We start from the raw sequence: 16,447 nt of genomic DNA on the forward strand, positions 1-16,447 counted from the left end.
ACATGACAGCCATGGTTATGACGTCAAAAGATGGCCGCCCCATTGATAAAGCGTCATGGCAGAGTGAGCGAAACGCGCACGCTCCGTTATGAGGTATACAACCATTGATAGATTGTGTTAGTGTTGTTTAACTGCACAGATTCGATTTTAAAATGATATGAGAGTCTTCACATATAATTATAAATAAAAAAATATAGTTTCCTGTTTCAAAAGCAACACAATAGGTACATAGTTTCCTGTTTATTATGCTTAATCACTTCATAACAACTTCCGGATTTTTCAATCGATTTCTTCTTCGGTTTCTTTGCATATTTGAAATCGTGAAATTTTTATTCATTAGTAATAATTGTATGATTATAATAAATTACTTTATTGTTAACAAAATTACTGATTAAACTTGCATTTTACATTTACTACTGACAAATTATTTCAATTATAGAAATGTAGGTAATAGAAATTGTCGTGTCGCTGTCGTTTCGTGTAAAATTTTCGCTAAGCTTTCAGGCAATAATGTCGTCCACATCACAAGCTTTTCAGGAAAACCTCAGTCCGGAGGTGATTTCACCCGAAGTGGCCGGTTCGCTGCTTCTCTCGGGGTATTAAATTATTGTGCCGGTATTCAAAACTTTTCTACAAACCAACTTAAGTATCTCGTACTTACATTTCATTTTCGTTACACGGTAAGTTAATAGACTATTAAATAAAAAATAAAAATGAAGTAAGTAGTTGTGAATACATTATCTAATCTTTATCAGATCTAAAAGACTCACGTATTTTTAGACACCACAATAATGAAAGGTCTGTTAATTTGAAGGGCTATTTATATCTCCTGTATTAATTATAAATTAACGTAGAATAGACATAACATAGTACCCTTGGTGCCTCGGGTCTATGTGCGTAAATCTACAGGTGGTTCGGAAAATGTATGATACATAGGTACCTATCACACGATTCCAGTACTTATAATATATTATTTTATGGAAACAATATTATTTTGCAAATGATTATAATTTCTGATGGAATGCCGTTTCTGTTAAGTATATGAATTTCTTTGAAATAATACACCGAGCACACTATTTTAATTTTGATTAATTACATATTTAGACACCTATCACTTGGATCAGATCTTTTATAATCTTCTTATATACATATACTAGCGGTCCGCCCCGGCTTCGCCCGTGGTACATATTAACGTTTTCTCTACATAAGAACCATCCTCGTACTTCAAGGAATATAATAAAAAAAGAATTATCGAAATCGGTTCAGCCGTTCTCGAGTTATGGAATTACAACGAAAAGTGGCATTGATTTTTATATATTAGATAAAAATGAATCGTAAAATGTGTTGGTAAGCGCATAACTCGAGAACGGCTGAACCGTTTTATTGTTAAATGTTTTGTTTTTTTCAATAAAACATATTAAAAAAAATCAAGTGATTGTCGCTATTGAATCCAAATAAATGAAAAAATTACCTATCTTACGTATACTATAATTAATAATTTATTTGTAAATTGATATAGATATATTTCCCGTATAACGTCAACAAAATTCCATATTTTTGAGTTAAACACTAAAATCGTTAAATATAAAATACATATTAATCGAGCCTCTACAAAAATTTTTTGGTAACCGATTTCAAAATAGGTTTAAGGTATTGTTAGGTGCAAATGTCAACTGAAATCTTGTAAATGAAATATATGAGCTTGCGAAAGCTCTAGCCTGTAAGAAAAATACCTCGGGGTTGTTATCATAAAGTTTAAATGAGTTTGCCTATGATCAAACGCGCAGCCAATTTTCAGTCTTTCTAACTAAAAAAAAAATTAATTAACTCATTCCAGTAAATAGTATATTTATTTGTTGTGCCGTGTCGTGTTATTACCAGCCAGCTCGATTTACCGTTCAAATAACAAATTGTAGTAGAGTCGTTTTAAAATTTTATGTTAAACTAGCTTCCGCCCGCGACTCCGCCCGCGCGAATGTCGGTCTTCGAGTGGATGGTTTATTTCTCCATTTTGAGTAACTCTGACAATGACATCTTGTTAATATCTATTGGACCCAAATACGGCTAGGCCTATAATAATACGCAACGTGTGTTCGCTGTTATACAGAACAACGTCTATGGATAACTGAAAAATTAAGATTATTTTTTTTCTACGTATTTTTCCAGGATAAAAAGTATCCTATTTTACGCCCAGGATAATAAGGTATAATTATACCAAGTTTCATCGAAATCGGACCGGTAGTTTTCACGTGATGTCTTCACATACAGACAGACAGACAGACAGACAGACAGACAGACAAAAACTTTTTTAATCACATATTTGGGTTTGGTATCGATCCAGTAACACCCCCTGCTATTTATTTTTTCAATATTTTCAATGTACAGAATTGACCCTTCTACAGATTTATTATATGTATAGATTCTGATATATTTCATACAATATGTACCTAATTTTAAATTTTTCATTATTATATTAATTTATTTTCGCTCTAACTAATTACTTATTATCATTTAAATATCAGTAAGCATTCTTTGAGCAAAATGCTTTTGTACATAGTTACTTAATACATAACTCAACCCTAGCACGTTCAAATCACCTATTTATTTGAGTTTTGATCACTGTGTTACATTGACAATTGACATGTATATTTATATTTACAATCCAAATAACTATTTATGTAAGTACCTACTTAATTAATTATAACGGTTTTATTCTACCTAAGTATGCAAAACATAAGCATGTACATTATCATAGTGATAATCAACTGAAATGTATATGTTACAGTCAAAACCCTGAACCAGTCAATAACGTTATTGACCGGTAAAATCAGTTAATAAGGATATTGACTAAGGGCGTCGGTTAATATCCTTATTAACTGATTTTATCTGATTAAACCAGTTAATAACGTTATTGACTAAGGGCATCGGTCAATATCCTTATTAACTGATTTTATGTCGAGACATCTAGTCAATATAGGTTTTAACCGACGTGCCCAGTCAAAACTCATAAAAAGTTAAGGACGTTAGTGAAATTATACTAGAAAATCATTTAAAAAGGTTCATAAAACTTTTTAAAGTGCAATATTTAAGAGTTTTATGTTTTATTAATTAATTCGGGGTATTGTTTGTAAACTGCAACCGCGCGAGAATAAGTGCCCCAAAATATTTTTGAAGATGGCAATTGTGTTTTAATAACAACTAGGTTTCCGCCCTCAGTTTCGCCCGCGCACTCAAAGAAAAACCGCATAGTTCCCGTTCCCGTGGGATTTCCGGGATTGCGTTAGTTTCTGATTTGATGGAGTGACCTGCAGGTGTACTTCGAAGACTGCTACTGGATCTAATAGACGAGTAGAGCTAGGAATGCCGAGTTTGGGCTCGTTTTGTTAGTTATGTCGAGACCTTACCTCCGGACTTGATGGAGTGACCTGCAGGTGTACTTCGAAGACTGCTACTGGAACTAATAGACGTTACATTGACAATTGACATGTATATTTATATTTACAATCCAAATAACTATTTATGTAAGTACCTACTTAATTAATTATAACGGTTTTATTCTACCTAAGTATGCAAAACATAAGCATGTACATTATCATAGTGATAATCAACTGAAATGTATATGTTACAGTCAAAACCCTGAACCAGTCAATAACGTTATTGACCGGTAAAATCAGTTAATAAGGATATTGACTAAGGGCGTCGGTTAATATCCTTATTAACTGATTTTATCTGATTAAACCAGTTAATAACGTTATTGACTAAGGGCATCGGTCAATATCCTTATTAACTGATTTTATGTCGAGACATCTAGTCAATATAGGTTTTAACCGACGTGCCCAGTCAAAACTCATAAAAAGTTAAGGACGTTAGTGAAATTATACTAGAAAATCATTTAAAAAGGTTCATAAAACTTTTTAAAGTGCAATATTTAAGAGTTTTATGTTTTATTAATTAATTCGGGGTATTGTTTGTAAACTGCAACCGCGCGAGAATAAGTGCCCCAAAATATTTTTGAAGATGGCAATTGTGTTTTAATAACAACTAGGTTTCCGCCCTCAGTTTCGCCCGCGCACTCAAAGAAAAACCGCATAGTTCCCGTTCCCGTGGGATTTCCGGGATTGCGTTAGTTTCTGATTTGATGGAGTGACCTGCAGGTGTACTTCGAAGACTGCTACTGGATCTAATAGACGAGTAGAGCTAGGAATGCCGAGTTTGGGCTCGTTTTGTTAGTTATGTCGAGACCTTACCTCCGGACTTGATGGAGTGACCTGCAGGTGTACTTCGAAGACTGCTACTGGAACTAATAGACGAGTAGAGCTAGGTGTGCCGAGTTTGGGCTCGTTTTGTTAGTTATGTCGAGACCTTACCTCCGGACTTGATGGAATGACCTGCAGGTGTACTTCGAAGACTGCTACTGGAACTATTATACGAGTAGAGCTAGGTTGGGCTCGTTTTGTTAGTACCTGCTGGTCACTCCATCAAGTCCGGAGGTAAGGTCTCAACATTACTAACAAAACGAGCCCAATCTCGGCACACCTAGCTCTACTCGTCTATTAGTTCCAGTAGCAGTCTTCGAAGTACACCTGCAGGTCACTCCATCAAGTCCGGAGGTATGGTCTCAACATAACTAACAAAACATGCCCAAACTCGGCACACCTAGCTCTACTCGTCTATTAGTTCCAGTAGCAGTCTTCGAAGTACACCTGCAGGTCACTCCATTAAGTCCGGAGGTAAGGTCTCAACATAACTAACAAAACGAGCCCAAACTCGGCACACCTAGCTTTACTCGTATAATAGTTCCAGTAGCAGTCTTCGAAGTACACCTGCAGGTCACTCCATCAATTCCGGAGGTAAGGTCTCGACATAACTAACAAAACGAGCCCAAACTCGGCATTCCTAGCTCTACTCGTCTATTAGATCCAGTAGCAGTCTTCGAAGTACACCTGCAGGTCACTCCTCAAATTAGAAACTAACGCAATCCCGGAAATCCCACGGGAACGGGAACAATGCGGTTTTTCTTTGACTGCGCGGGCGAAGCTGCGGGCGGAAACCTAGTTGTTATTAAAACACAATTGCCATCTTCAAAATATTTTGGGGCATGTATTCTCGCGCGGTTGCAGTTTACAAACAATACCCCGAATTAATTAATAAAACTTAAAACTCTTAAATATTGCACTTTAAAAAGTTTTATGAACCTTTTTAAATTATTTTCTAGTATAATTTCACTAACGTCCTTAACTTTTTATGAGTTTTGACTGGGCACGTCGGTTAAAACCTATATTGACTAGATGTCTCGACTTAAAATCAGTTAATAAGGATATTGACCGATGCCCTTAGTCAATAACGTTATTAACTGGTTTAATCAGATAAAATCAGTTAATAAGGATATTAACCGACGCCCTTAGTCAATATCCTTATTAACTGATTTTACCGGTCAATAACGTTATTGACTGGTTCAGGGTTTTGACTGTAACATATACATACATATTATTCAAATAGAGATTTGAATTGACATTAACATTCCTGATCGTCTACTTAATTCTGAAATTAATGTTTGTGTAGCTATGAATATAATATTTCAATTTTGAAGATTCCCGGAAATGAAAATCTTTGGTGTTTTGGAACGTCGGATAATAAAGTGGTATCCCCTGTGGGTATCCCAGTTCCATTTTCATCGGATATCCTTTTTATAATATTTATCCTTGCATTACTTTTAACACGCTCTTATTAGCTTCATTAGTATTGTGTGTTTGTTTTTAGATGACTAAGCTAGATTCCATTCAAACTATCACTTTTAAAAATTGTATACAATATAATAAGTTCATGAGTTTATTACTAAAAAACACCTTTTAATAACTTAGTGTTTCTAAATATACTTAAGTACATACTTTTTTATAATTTGCACCTACATTCTTTTGTAAGGCTACCATTCTACCCATTAAATCAGGTTGTTCCAAGCATCGTTTTGAATTTGATTGCTATTAAGTAATATTGTATACATTTATATATGCCTATCGCTGAATATTTAGAATATCAATTACATCGTGGAATTTTTATGTTGAAAGTCTACATCAGGTGTACATTAAGAGGACTGGTGAAAATATTCGTGAACCGTGACGAGTGTTGACAGGGTCACAAGGGTCACGGTCGGATCCCGCTTCTGAATGATTGATGTCGCGATATCCCCGGCATGAGTTACAGATATTATATAACGATATACAATATCAATGTTTAATTTGTTGCTACCTGAAGAAGAAAGTGTGTAGCGTTCGCGTAGAAATGATGTAGAGATATTATTATGGTCAAAGTTACAACGGGGTGGAAAATAAACATAAAAAATATATGTTTATCGTAAATATAAGTTTTTTTTATTTTAACCCCTTGGGGGCAGAAAATCCTTTCTTAGCCTATGCCTACGTCATATAACATCTCATTCATATAAACTTTTATACTCTATTTTATCCCCCTAGGGGTTGAATTGATCAAAATCCTTTCTTAGCGCATGCTTACGTCCTAACATCTACCTCTATATGAAATATAGGTATTTAGTCCAAAACGAGGGCGAAATTTAAGAACTCTCCGGATTTTCGAGGAATTATATTTGATTAATTGAAGTTATTTTTGTTTCCATTAGAATGTCCAATTATCCGTTTTCGCGTCTAAAAATAAAAGATGAAAGTACGTAAATAGCAATTAAATAATTTTAACTATTAATTGACGAACTGTACCTACTTTATACCTAGAAACTTTTGGTCATAGACTTTTGAGTAGGTAGCGTACCTACTTACGATTTGGCAATAACCCCAATTAAAAGTTGGTGCGTATAACTCTCATTCGTAACGAGTTTCTACATTTAAAGGATTAAACTTTCTAACTCTACCCGTGTAACCTGAGATTTTATACTGATAATATTGCAAGGGAATATGTATATGTACCTAGATAATTTATTTTAGGTTCAGTCGATTTAACTATCTAACCTTTATGATACGCATAATATTACCCACTTAATTCATTCTTTTGTTACAAAAATAATTCCAGACTTCATCTGCAGACATATCTAGAATATCTAGAGACCTACATTTTCATCTAAATAAAGAATTTAAAGGCTCCATATACCTACGTCTATAAATAAAAATAGCCCTGAAGCGCTTCGTAGCCGGGCTACGAAATAACAAAATAGAGCGCTAAATTTGATATAAACGCTTCATTATTTTAGGACTTCAGTCTTCAACGTGGGCCGTTGGAATAAATGAAAACGTAATATTATATTTAATTGAGTAGGAATACATTGTTTATCAGTAGGCAATTTTGCTTTACACTACATATATATATTTTTTAATTAATAATATAGGTACGTAAATACAGGCTGTTGCCTGCGAACATACCTATGTATTTATTGCACGCCTCATATGCGAAGCGTTGTGATTTTTCAAACTTAAAATGTCTTTATGTATCATACATTGCACTTGTAAGATAATACATACACACACATATTAAGAAAAAACACTATTTTTAACATTCATGATATTTTTGATGTCATTTTTGTTATTTAAACTAGTTAAAAAACAGTTTAAAAAAGTTCTGTCTTGGACGTCCGTGTGTCTGTATGTGCGGAGGATTTTCTTGTTAACACGATAGCGACCGAAATACTTTACTAATCGAGTCTTTTTTTTTTCTCTTACGCTTGAGTATGCTCAGGAATAGAACCCTTTCATTTTTCAGGGTCTGATTCGATGTGGTTTAATTGTTATTAAATAAACAAAAAAAAAATATCGACTGTTCTCCATAATTTTAGTAGGTATATCTATATATATATTCTTTATTTTATTTTTTTATTTTTTTTATATTTATAGTGTACTCAAAATTCACCATTATAAACTCGATTCTTTATACTATTAGCCAAGGTTTAAAAAAATAAGTTGGTAGTCAGTCCCATAAACCTGCGCAGTTTCACATCTAGGTGGGGCCACAAGAAAAATAGCTCAATTATTACGGTACCGCTTTCTTTACTTTTCCAACTGTTTTATTTTATTTCTTTTTTATATTTATAGTGTACTCTTTATAAATAATCAATTTTATTGTAAAGGATGAGATTATGAGGCGTGCACTTTTGGATTTTCCAAACTATTTTTCGATTACGTAGCACAAGCGTAGCTATGCGTAGCACGCACTATGTCACGGGGTGAAACACACAATTTGTATCGATTGTGCACGAAGGTCAGGGGCATCTCTCGACCTTACTCTTGAGACTTGAGTTTATATGAAGATCTTGTCTTCACACAAGCTTGAATCTGTCAGCTTGAGATTAAGTTGTGATATTTTAACGCTAGTGGGTACTTCTTTCATCTCCTTGTTTTCAACAAGCAATCTCATCTCCTTATATCTTTCCCCAAAATATTTGACATGTATTGCTGTGTACTTACACATAGCTATGGGCCTAACTGTTAAAAAGTAAATGACTGTAACTTTAACCGAATGATTTCATACATTATGAACTAGACATCGACATTATATTTTTCTTTTCATCATAGACAAAAAGGCTTAACAGCGTAAAATATTTCAATATAAATTCTTAGTCTGATAGCATAATTTTGTATTCTGCGCGAGTCACAAATAACTCCTACTAAGCCTTATTCCCTGCGACACGGTCGTCTAATAGCTTGCTAATAAAACATATAGTTAATACGTTCACGAAGAAATACTTAACTAGAAGTACTAAGTACTTTTAAACTTCAACTTGCCTCTTGGCACGAACTCAAGTCCTCTTGTAAGCACAATTATCAGCTAAGTCCTCACCAAACTTTAAACGTGAAGTGTTCAAATGAAAACTCACTGTTCCCACTAACCTCATAAAAATTAACCTCACTAAATACTCTCCAGGCTTAGTAATTTTCCTTTTTTGTATGTTTTGATATAACCTATAACTCCATTTAATAATTCTCGGGAATACAGATAAATATATCTAGAAACAACTAATTATTAATAGTCTATTAAAAAGCTATTAGATATCACTAAACCGGGTCCGAGCAGATGATTAGTTTCTATTTCAGTCTAGATAAATAACAGATTAAAGGTCAAAGTTTATTCATTTATATGGAATTTGATTTAATATTAACTTGCTCTTTCGTTTTAACTCGTTGACCTATATCTGATTTAGAAGGTATGTACTTAGTTGGCTTATAGGGCAATTTGGACTAGCTAAAGCTAGTAATTAACTGTAATATTGACATGATTTTAAAAGAGCAACTATGGAGTTTCTTGCCGGTTCTTCTCCATAGATACTGCTTTCCGAATCGATGGTAAATGTTAAAAATACTTATGTAATGACGATTCTAAAGTGCTACTAAAAGTAGTCTTATTGAATAAATAAATGTTTGAGTTTGAGTTTGAGTTTAAGAACAATAATATTAAACATGTGAATACTTTTTAGATAAAAATCTCCAAAATATTTCCCTGAGATTCAAGATCGATAGAAAATAGACGTCGATAACATTTACTTGGACTGACTTTATAACGTCTATAGTCACTAGTGTCTAGACAAAACATAGTAATTAGTTAAGGTCGAAAAGTTTCATTTCGTTTTCAGTTACCATATTACATTATAACGTTATTTATTTTTGTGACACGAGATTTATATATATTAAAATTAATAGGTACTCTAATTAGTTACCAACTGTCTTTAATACTTAATTGTTAATTATTTTCATAATTTAAATGGTACATCGCGTAGTCTACGAAATAATTAAAGTAATAAGAGAATAAAGATTTTTCTTATTGCCAACTAGACTTTTACCATAGCTTTTACGGCCCACGCGTTAATAGTAATAGAATAAGTTTATAATGTTTTTATCCGCAATTTTCTACGCCATAATAATAGTAAACAGGATACAATGAGCCGATAATCCGAGCTAACTTCGTATCAGCCTATACGTTATGCGGATGTGCCTTGTGCTAACATGTAGCTATATTGAATATCGATAGGCGATAACATAAAATTTTTATACTTTACGTATGACGTCATTCGAAGTATTATTGTGACGTCTAGGTTCTAGCAGCTCCAGCCTAAAATCAACTGTGCTAAAATAATTGTACATGAAAAGTGCCCACAGGCAACATAAAGTATGTTTTGTTACAAACCTGCAGTAAGTAGTTAGTTAGACAAAATTTATTTGTTTAATTTAGACTTTACTGCACTGTGCATCTGCCCTACTTACTAATAATATTAATCAAGATATTATAAGTATTCCTAAATTATGTGAATCTCAAATCTCAATAATAGACAAAATCAAAGATAATGAACAACGTACCTATCTTATCTGAGGTAGGTATATCTATCTATCTATGGTATATAAGTAGGTATCTTTTACGTTTTTGGATAGTGTAGTTAGATTATTTTGGCGAATGAATACTAAACAAGTAATATAGGCATATTACTATCATATCATGATACATTTTGTAAGATAATCTAATCTAATGGCCACCTAATTACGGTAACTATATTTGTAAAGACACGCAAGCGGTAATGGTTACTAATGTATGTTGGTATTTAATGGATGGCTAACGATGTAGTCTTTGAATAATTAAGTAGATATTATGTAGGCAGATAATATAATAAAAAAAAACAATGCGTAAATATTAAAGATAAATACCTTTAGGAAAAAAGTCGCCAATGAAGTAAAACTTTCAAGGACTCCAGCTAAAAGCTTTGTATCAAAATGAAACGGCCGAAATGTTTAACTTTTGCAAAGTTAATATGAATGACATGAAGTAGGTATGTATTTAGGTAAAAAGGTATATCAGAAAACTTAACATATCTGCAAATAAACCATGAATTTTCATAATAATAGCATTGATTATTTTGATCTTCAGGTCAGATCATCAGTGCCTAATGGCCTAAATAGTAAATGTGTGTGCACCTTACATAGATACCATAATTTTAAAACGTTCAAGAGACCCATGATTCGGCTCTTATAACAAGACTAGCTGTAAACGGAAAACAATGGATTAATCGGCCTGAAATCAGATGTTATCTAATTCCTTCCTTCCTTCCCTTTCCAGGCCTTATTATCTTATTTCCATACTCTTTCGGAATCGGATAATGATAATAATAAATATGACTCAAACTTTTTATTCAACTATTGTTTGTTGACCTAATTACAAGGTACCTACCGAGAGAGCCAGCTACTCTGTTTTAATGAATTCTCATGACCAAAGCGAAGCTCTTTCATTTTCTGTGGCGAGATCCATTACCGCAACTTTGTGATTAACTTATAAACATCGGATATACAATAATACGAGTATATACGAGACGTACCTATATGAATCGAATCCAATCAAGATAAGCAGAAATGTAGGAGGTTGTGTGGAATAAACTTATTAGAGCAATATATTCACCTATGAACGTGATTAAAAACATCCAATTTCATTCGATTGAAACACTTGATTATCAACGATGATATGAGAGTTTGTAATTGAATTTTCAAGCTTATAGAGAGCCATACCTACCTGTAGTTCGAACGAGATTTAATATCGAATAAATTGAATTTTCCACGGTAAACGTTGTTTTTGATGTTAATTGCATGAAAATCCATACTCGTATAATGTTACGCAATTGAATAAAGCAAAATGAGAACGTTATAGTTTGTAATTTATTTGCGTAAATTGAATTTTATCAGTCATTAAAAAATCGGTACGTATGAAAGCGAGTGATTTTGAAAGTTGAATCCCATGGTTGTATCGTGATAGGTACCTAGGTACAATCAAAACATCCTGACCATTTTCATCAAGCTCATGAACAGTTTTATAAATCAATAACAGCCTAAGATAATAAACAGCTTAATGAATATACAATATGTACCTAAATTATTAACAAAGTTTCTTCCACAGATAAATAAGCGATGAGGCTCGTGATGCCGGGCTGTGTGAGCCACGTGCGGAGCGTGCCGGCGCTACGCGTGCTCGTTCTTATTATGGCTATGGCTCTATATTTATCTATGGGTATGTATGTTTTACAATTAAAGTGATGTTTCTATATCGATTATTATTTAAAACACAGTACCACAATCTACCTTTGCCTACAGTATTTCTGCAACTGTGGTCTGTGACATTTCCCGTACCTATACCTACAAGGCTACAATTATTAAAGTTTAATTAGGTATTTTAAAAAAGCTTAGCTGTAATAAAATTTTCTAAAATATTAGTAAACTTAAAGTAAATCCAAAATATCCTCACTTCTCCTCTGATATAAGTTTAAATTTTCTCTCGTTTCATTGCTTTATGTACCCAGCCTTATCTAGACACGCGGCAGCGTGTCAAGCCGAGTTCAAGCGAAGAGAACTGGCGAGCAGCAGCCGTGTGTATATTTACACGAACCATTTCGAGCCACTTTTCACCCCCTTATAACTCGAAAACTATTTAAGTTATATAAACCAAATTTGGTACATATCAAGAGGACCTCAAGATAAACAAGAACCTTAAATTTCATAAATACAGATTAAACAGTTGCGTAGATATTAATATCCAAAAATCGCAATTTTTAAGACTGACTGACTTATAGACATATACAAAACCTAACCCACTTCCAGATGACCTAGAAAGTTCAAATTTTGTAATCAACTAGGTAATAGTGAGTGTACAAAGGAAAAAATCAGAAAATACTGAATTTATTTGTATTTTTTTTTTTTTCAATGACATAAATTTTGTTTGTATGGAAAAATGGAAAAGTTTAAAAAAATAGAAAATAGTATATTCACCTTACTAGTCTTAAAAAATAGATCAAAACTAATCAGTGGCCGAAAAAAATTTTGAAATCCATCAATAAATGACTGAGATATAGATTATTGAAGTTTACATATTTTAGCGCGAAACATTTGTAGATTCGATGCGCCTCTGACATCACACTCACTCGCGCTAGTATCGCTAGGGCGGATTACTTCGATTGCATGATTTCTTTATTCAAAACTGTTATTAAACGTAAAATAAAAGAAAATTGTAATAAAAATATTGCTCATACAGTTAAAAATAATATATAATTTTACATACATATTCACATTTATTTATTCTTTATTTAGTTTTAATTTCAGTGTAATGGAAGAAGGCTTCGTCGAAGGTCGAAATGATTTAATTTGCGTAATATTAATATGAGTGAAACATCTTTAGGCGCGTTTAGAGTAAAATTTCAAGATCGCGTCATGGCAATACCGTAACGTCATGGAGTAAGGCGACGATTCTTCTACAACGATCTTTGCATCTTGGTAATAGTGTGTGTACAAATTCACGCTGGATGTTTAGAAAATCATGTAATCTTTTAAACAGAAAACGAGTTTAAAAAATTGCAGATAATGACGGGGCAATGTGCGCTGACATTCATAACATACAAGAAAATATAGAAAATACTAAACAAACCATACAGAGAAACCGCAAGAAAAAAAAAATTATTTTCACAAAGCAAACAACTAATGACCTATTGAACCCCATAATTTGATGAGGCTAGTTTTACATACTGTTTATATTTTGTGAGGTTCTAAAAACTAGCCTCATCAAATTATGGGGTTCAATAGGTCATTAGTTGTTTGCTTTGTGAAAATAATTATATTATTCAAATTAAAAAAGTTATATTTTGGAATAAACATTGTTCTCTAAGGGAAAATAAAACAATTGAGTTTTCAGTCAACCTAAGAACTTAATACATCTTTGTAAATAAATTTCTGGACTGTCTGCAGAACTTGGCACACATTTAGATCTCATTTCTTTTTTTGGCAAATTAAGTCAACGATTGAACTCGGCTCCAATTTTTACATTTATGTTTTTGGTGGGATTTTGTTTACAATAAACCACACGATAAACAGTATTACAATGTGGGCAATCCTTCAACGTCTTTATTAACAGAATTCAATATACTCGCTTTTACAGCTTTAATTTAAATCAAATTTGTTTGAATTACTTCTTTCAACGGCAAAAAATACTAATCCTAGTGAGATGGAACATCCATTCAATTTTCTAGCTTTAAATTTCTACTAACATTTTATTTTTCATTCGTTAATGAATTCAGTATTATAATTGAATCATTTTAAACGTCTCCGTAATTCAATTTTGTTGGTAAGAGGTTTGCGATTCGCGAAGAGTTAGTAGCGTTGTATTTTATTGCTGCGAAGTACCTACTTTAATTCATTTATAACTTTCAAATTAAAAATATGAACCATTAAGTCTCTTAGGTTAATGAATGCATGAATTTTGTTAACTAATACATTTAACTTAGTTTGTAAGAAGAGTTAAATGTTTGTGATAATATTATTGTTTCATTTCTATATGATAGACAATAATAAATAAATAAATTAACTAATAATAATTAACTAGCAGTATAATTAATAGGTACACAACTATTTCTTAACTATCTCTTAACCATTATAGATTGTAAATTGTAACTATCTTATTATTATTTTAAGTTCCTAGATTACCCCTAAAAAATAAAAAAAAAACATATTTCTGAACATAATTTATGTAATCAAGCGTAGAGTGTCAACTATAATAGATTTAAAATCGAGTACGGGCGCAATTTTGTGCGAGATATTGGAACGGACGCGGAGAATTCAATTAACTGTGGTTCTGGCGTCACAGGGGGTGAATTAATTGGTGTACCGTTTACCTCCATCTAGCTCAAGAGCATAGACTCTATGGATTTTAAAACTGATTTTTTCATCACTTGCTAGTTTTCATTGATTTAAACAATTTATTTACTTTCGCATAAGTATGACATTTTCAAATCAGTTTCGTACGTACTTATTATACGATTTTCTTCTTATAATATTCTACGACGTACTTAAGTCTTAACCATTATATGATTCAATTCTAATCCGTCAATCAAAATACGATAGGATTGGTGGATGAAGAGATGTACTTCGAAAGGTTAGCCGTTATAAGGATATAAGTAATAAGCTGTACTTAGAGTGTCTAAGACCTAATAATTTGTTCTAGGTGCTACAGTTTTCCAAGCAATCGAAGGACCTGTTGAAAAGGCAAGAGAGGAACGCGTGGAGATGGCGAAAAGTAATTTTCTACGCGATCATCCTTCTGTTACGGGTATAGTATCTTTTTATATATTTTCTAATACTTACGTAGTTTGTTTTTGAAGTTTTCGGTAATAAAGAGTTCGACTATTGATACATCCCATGTGCACTACAATTTCACATTATTAGTATCTAAATAAATAATATGTACATACATTAAATAATATACAATTATTAGATACCTATTTGGAGCAGATAAATATTATGATAAAGGTCACGTGCCGTAAACAAAGTAATTATGAGTGTATTATTTACACATTTACTACGATTGATAATATTTAGGTAAATATTCATTGACGATTATTAATGGGTTTTATATGTCATTTTGTATTTAATTTTCTATCATTAATTCCTTGCTCTGAGACTAATTTATGTGAATGTTTGACTAAGTTTGGGTTATAGGTATATTCTATGTTACGCGCGGATTAATTTCGTGATTTCAGCAGAATTGTGTACTTAGTAGGTATACTAAGGTAGGTAAGTAGGTATAATATAATATGGAGGCAATTATAATTAAAAATTCGTTGTAATAACATAAATTTCATATTAGAAAATAAATGAACATTGATGCCCCGAAAATTAATATTTTATTATATAAGAGAGATAACATTATCGTCAATATTTTAAAATATTATTAGAGAGACGAGGCACTGATAAGATCAAACCTAATTAATATTAGACGATTCAATCTCAATTATATTCGTCTATTGAATACGTGGGAATGTTATCAATTCAACAATAATAATAGTTACTCTTTAAAATCGCTTAGATGTGTTAAGTTTATTTTATGTATTATATTTAGTTATAGATATTTAATAAATAATTTATATTAAATTACAATAAAAAACACTATATACCGCATATAATGACAAACACGTTAATGATTTTATAGCCATTTATTTATTTTCGTTCAGAGCCTTTAACAGCAGCTGACATAATTAACTTATCATTTTTTGACGACGCATTTTCGAGCTTCGACTGTATTTTTTTTTTATTTTGTTATTAACTAATTCAATAAATATTCAATGTGTAACTTTAAAATAACATCACATATCCATACTCGCACTGATAGCTATCTCACAAAATTAACCTTTCACGGACCCTTCTTTTTCACGCATGGTTAACACGTTCCACCAACCTATGCTTTTATTTGCTATCATTACCAGATTTATACTTTCTTGAATTATATTTATTTTGTTATTTTAAATATTTATTCATTCCTTTCCTAGCTATTTAGTCTATAATCTGCGTATAGGTACATACCTATAACTATTTCTTTAAATTCTGAAACAATTATTTTATTATTTCGTAAATTTACTATAAATTTTATAGTTAATAAATAGTAACTGGTATTTCATATATTTTCTATATTTATTTTTGTT

At 32.1% G+C, this 16,447-nt stretch overlaps 1 long non-coding RNA gene across 1 annotated transcript; it reads left to right on the forward strand.

The window, feature by feature from the left end:
- Window positions 1-553: 553 nt before the first annotated feature.
- LOC123696782 lies at window positions 554-15,072 on the forward strand. Its single transcript, XR_006752122.1, has 3 exons — window positions 554-680; window positions 11,887-11,997; window positions 14,974-15,072. It is a non-coding gene; the product is annotated as an uncharacterized LOC123696782 (long non-coding RNA).
- Window positions 15,073-16,447: the final 1,375 nt, after the last annotated feature.

This window comes from Colias croceus, chromosome 13, assembly GCF_905220415.1.
Source record: "Colias croceus chromosome 13, ilColCroc2.1".
Taxonomy (NCBI): domain Eukaryota; kingdom Metazoa; phylum Arthropoda; class Insecta; order Lepidoptera; family Pieridae; genus Colias; species Colias croceus.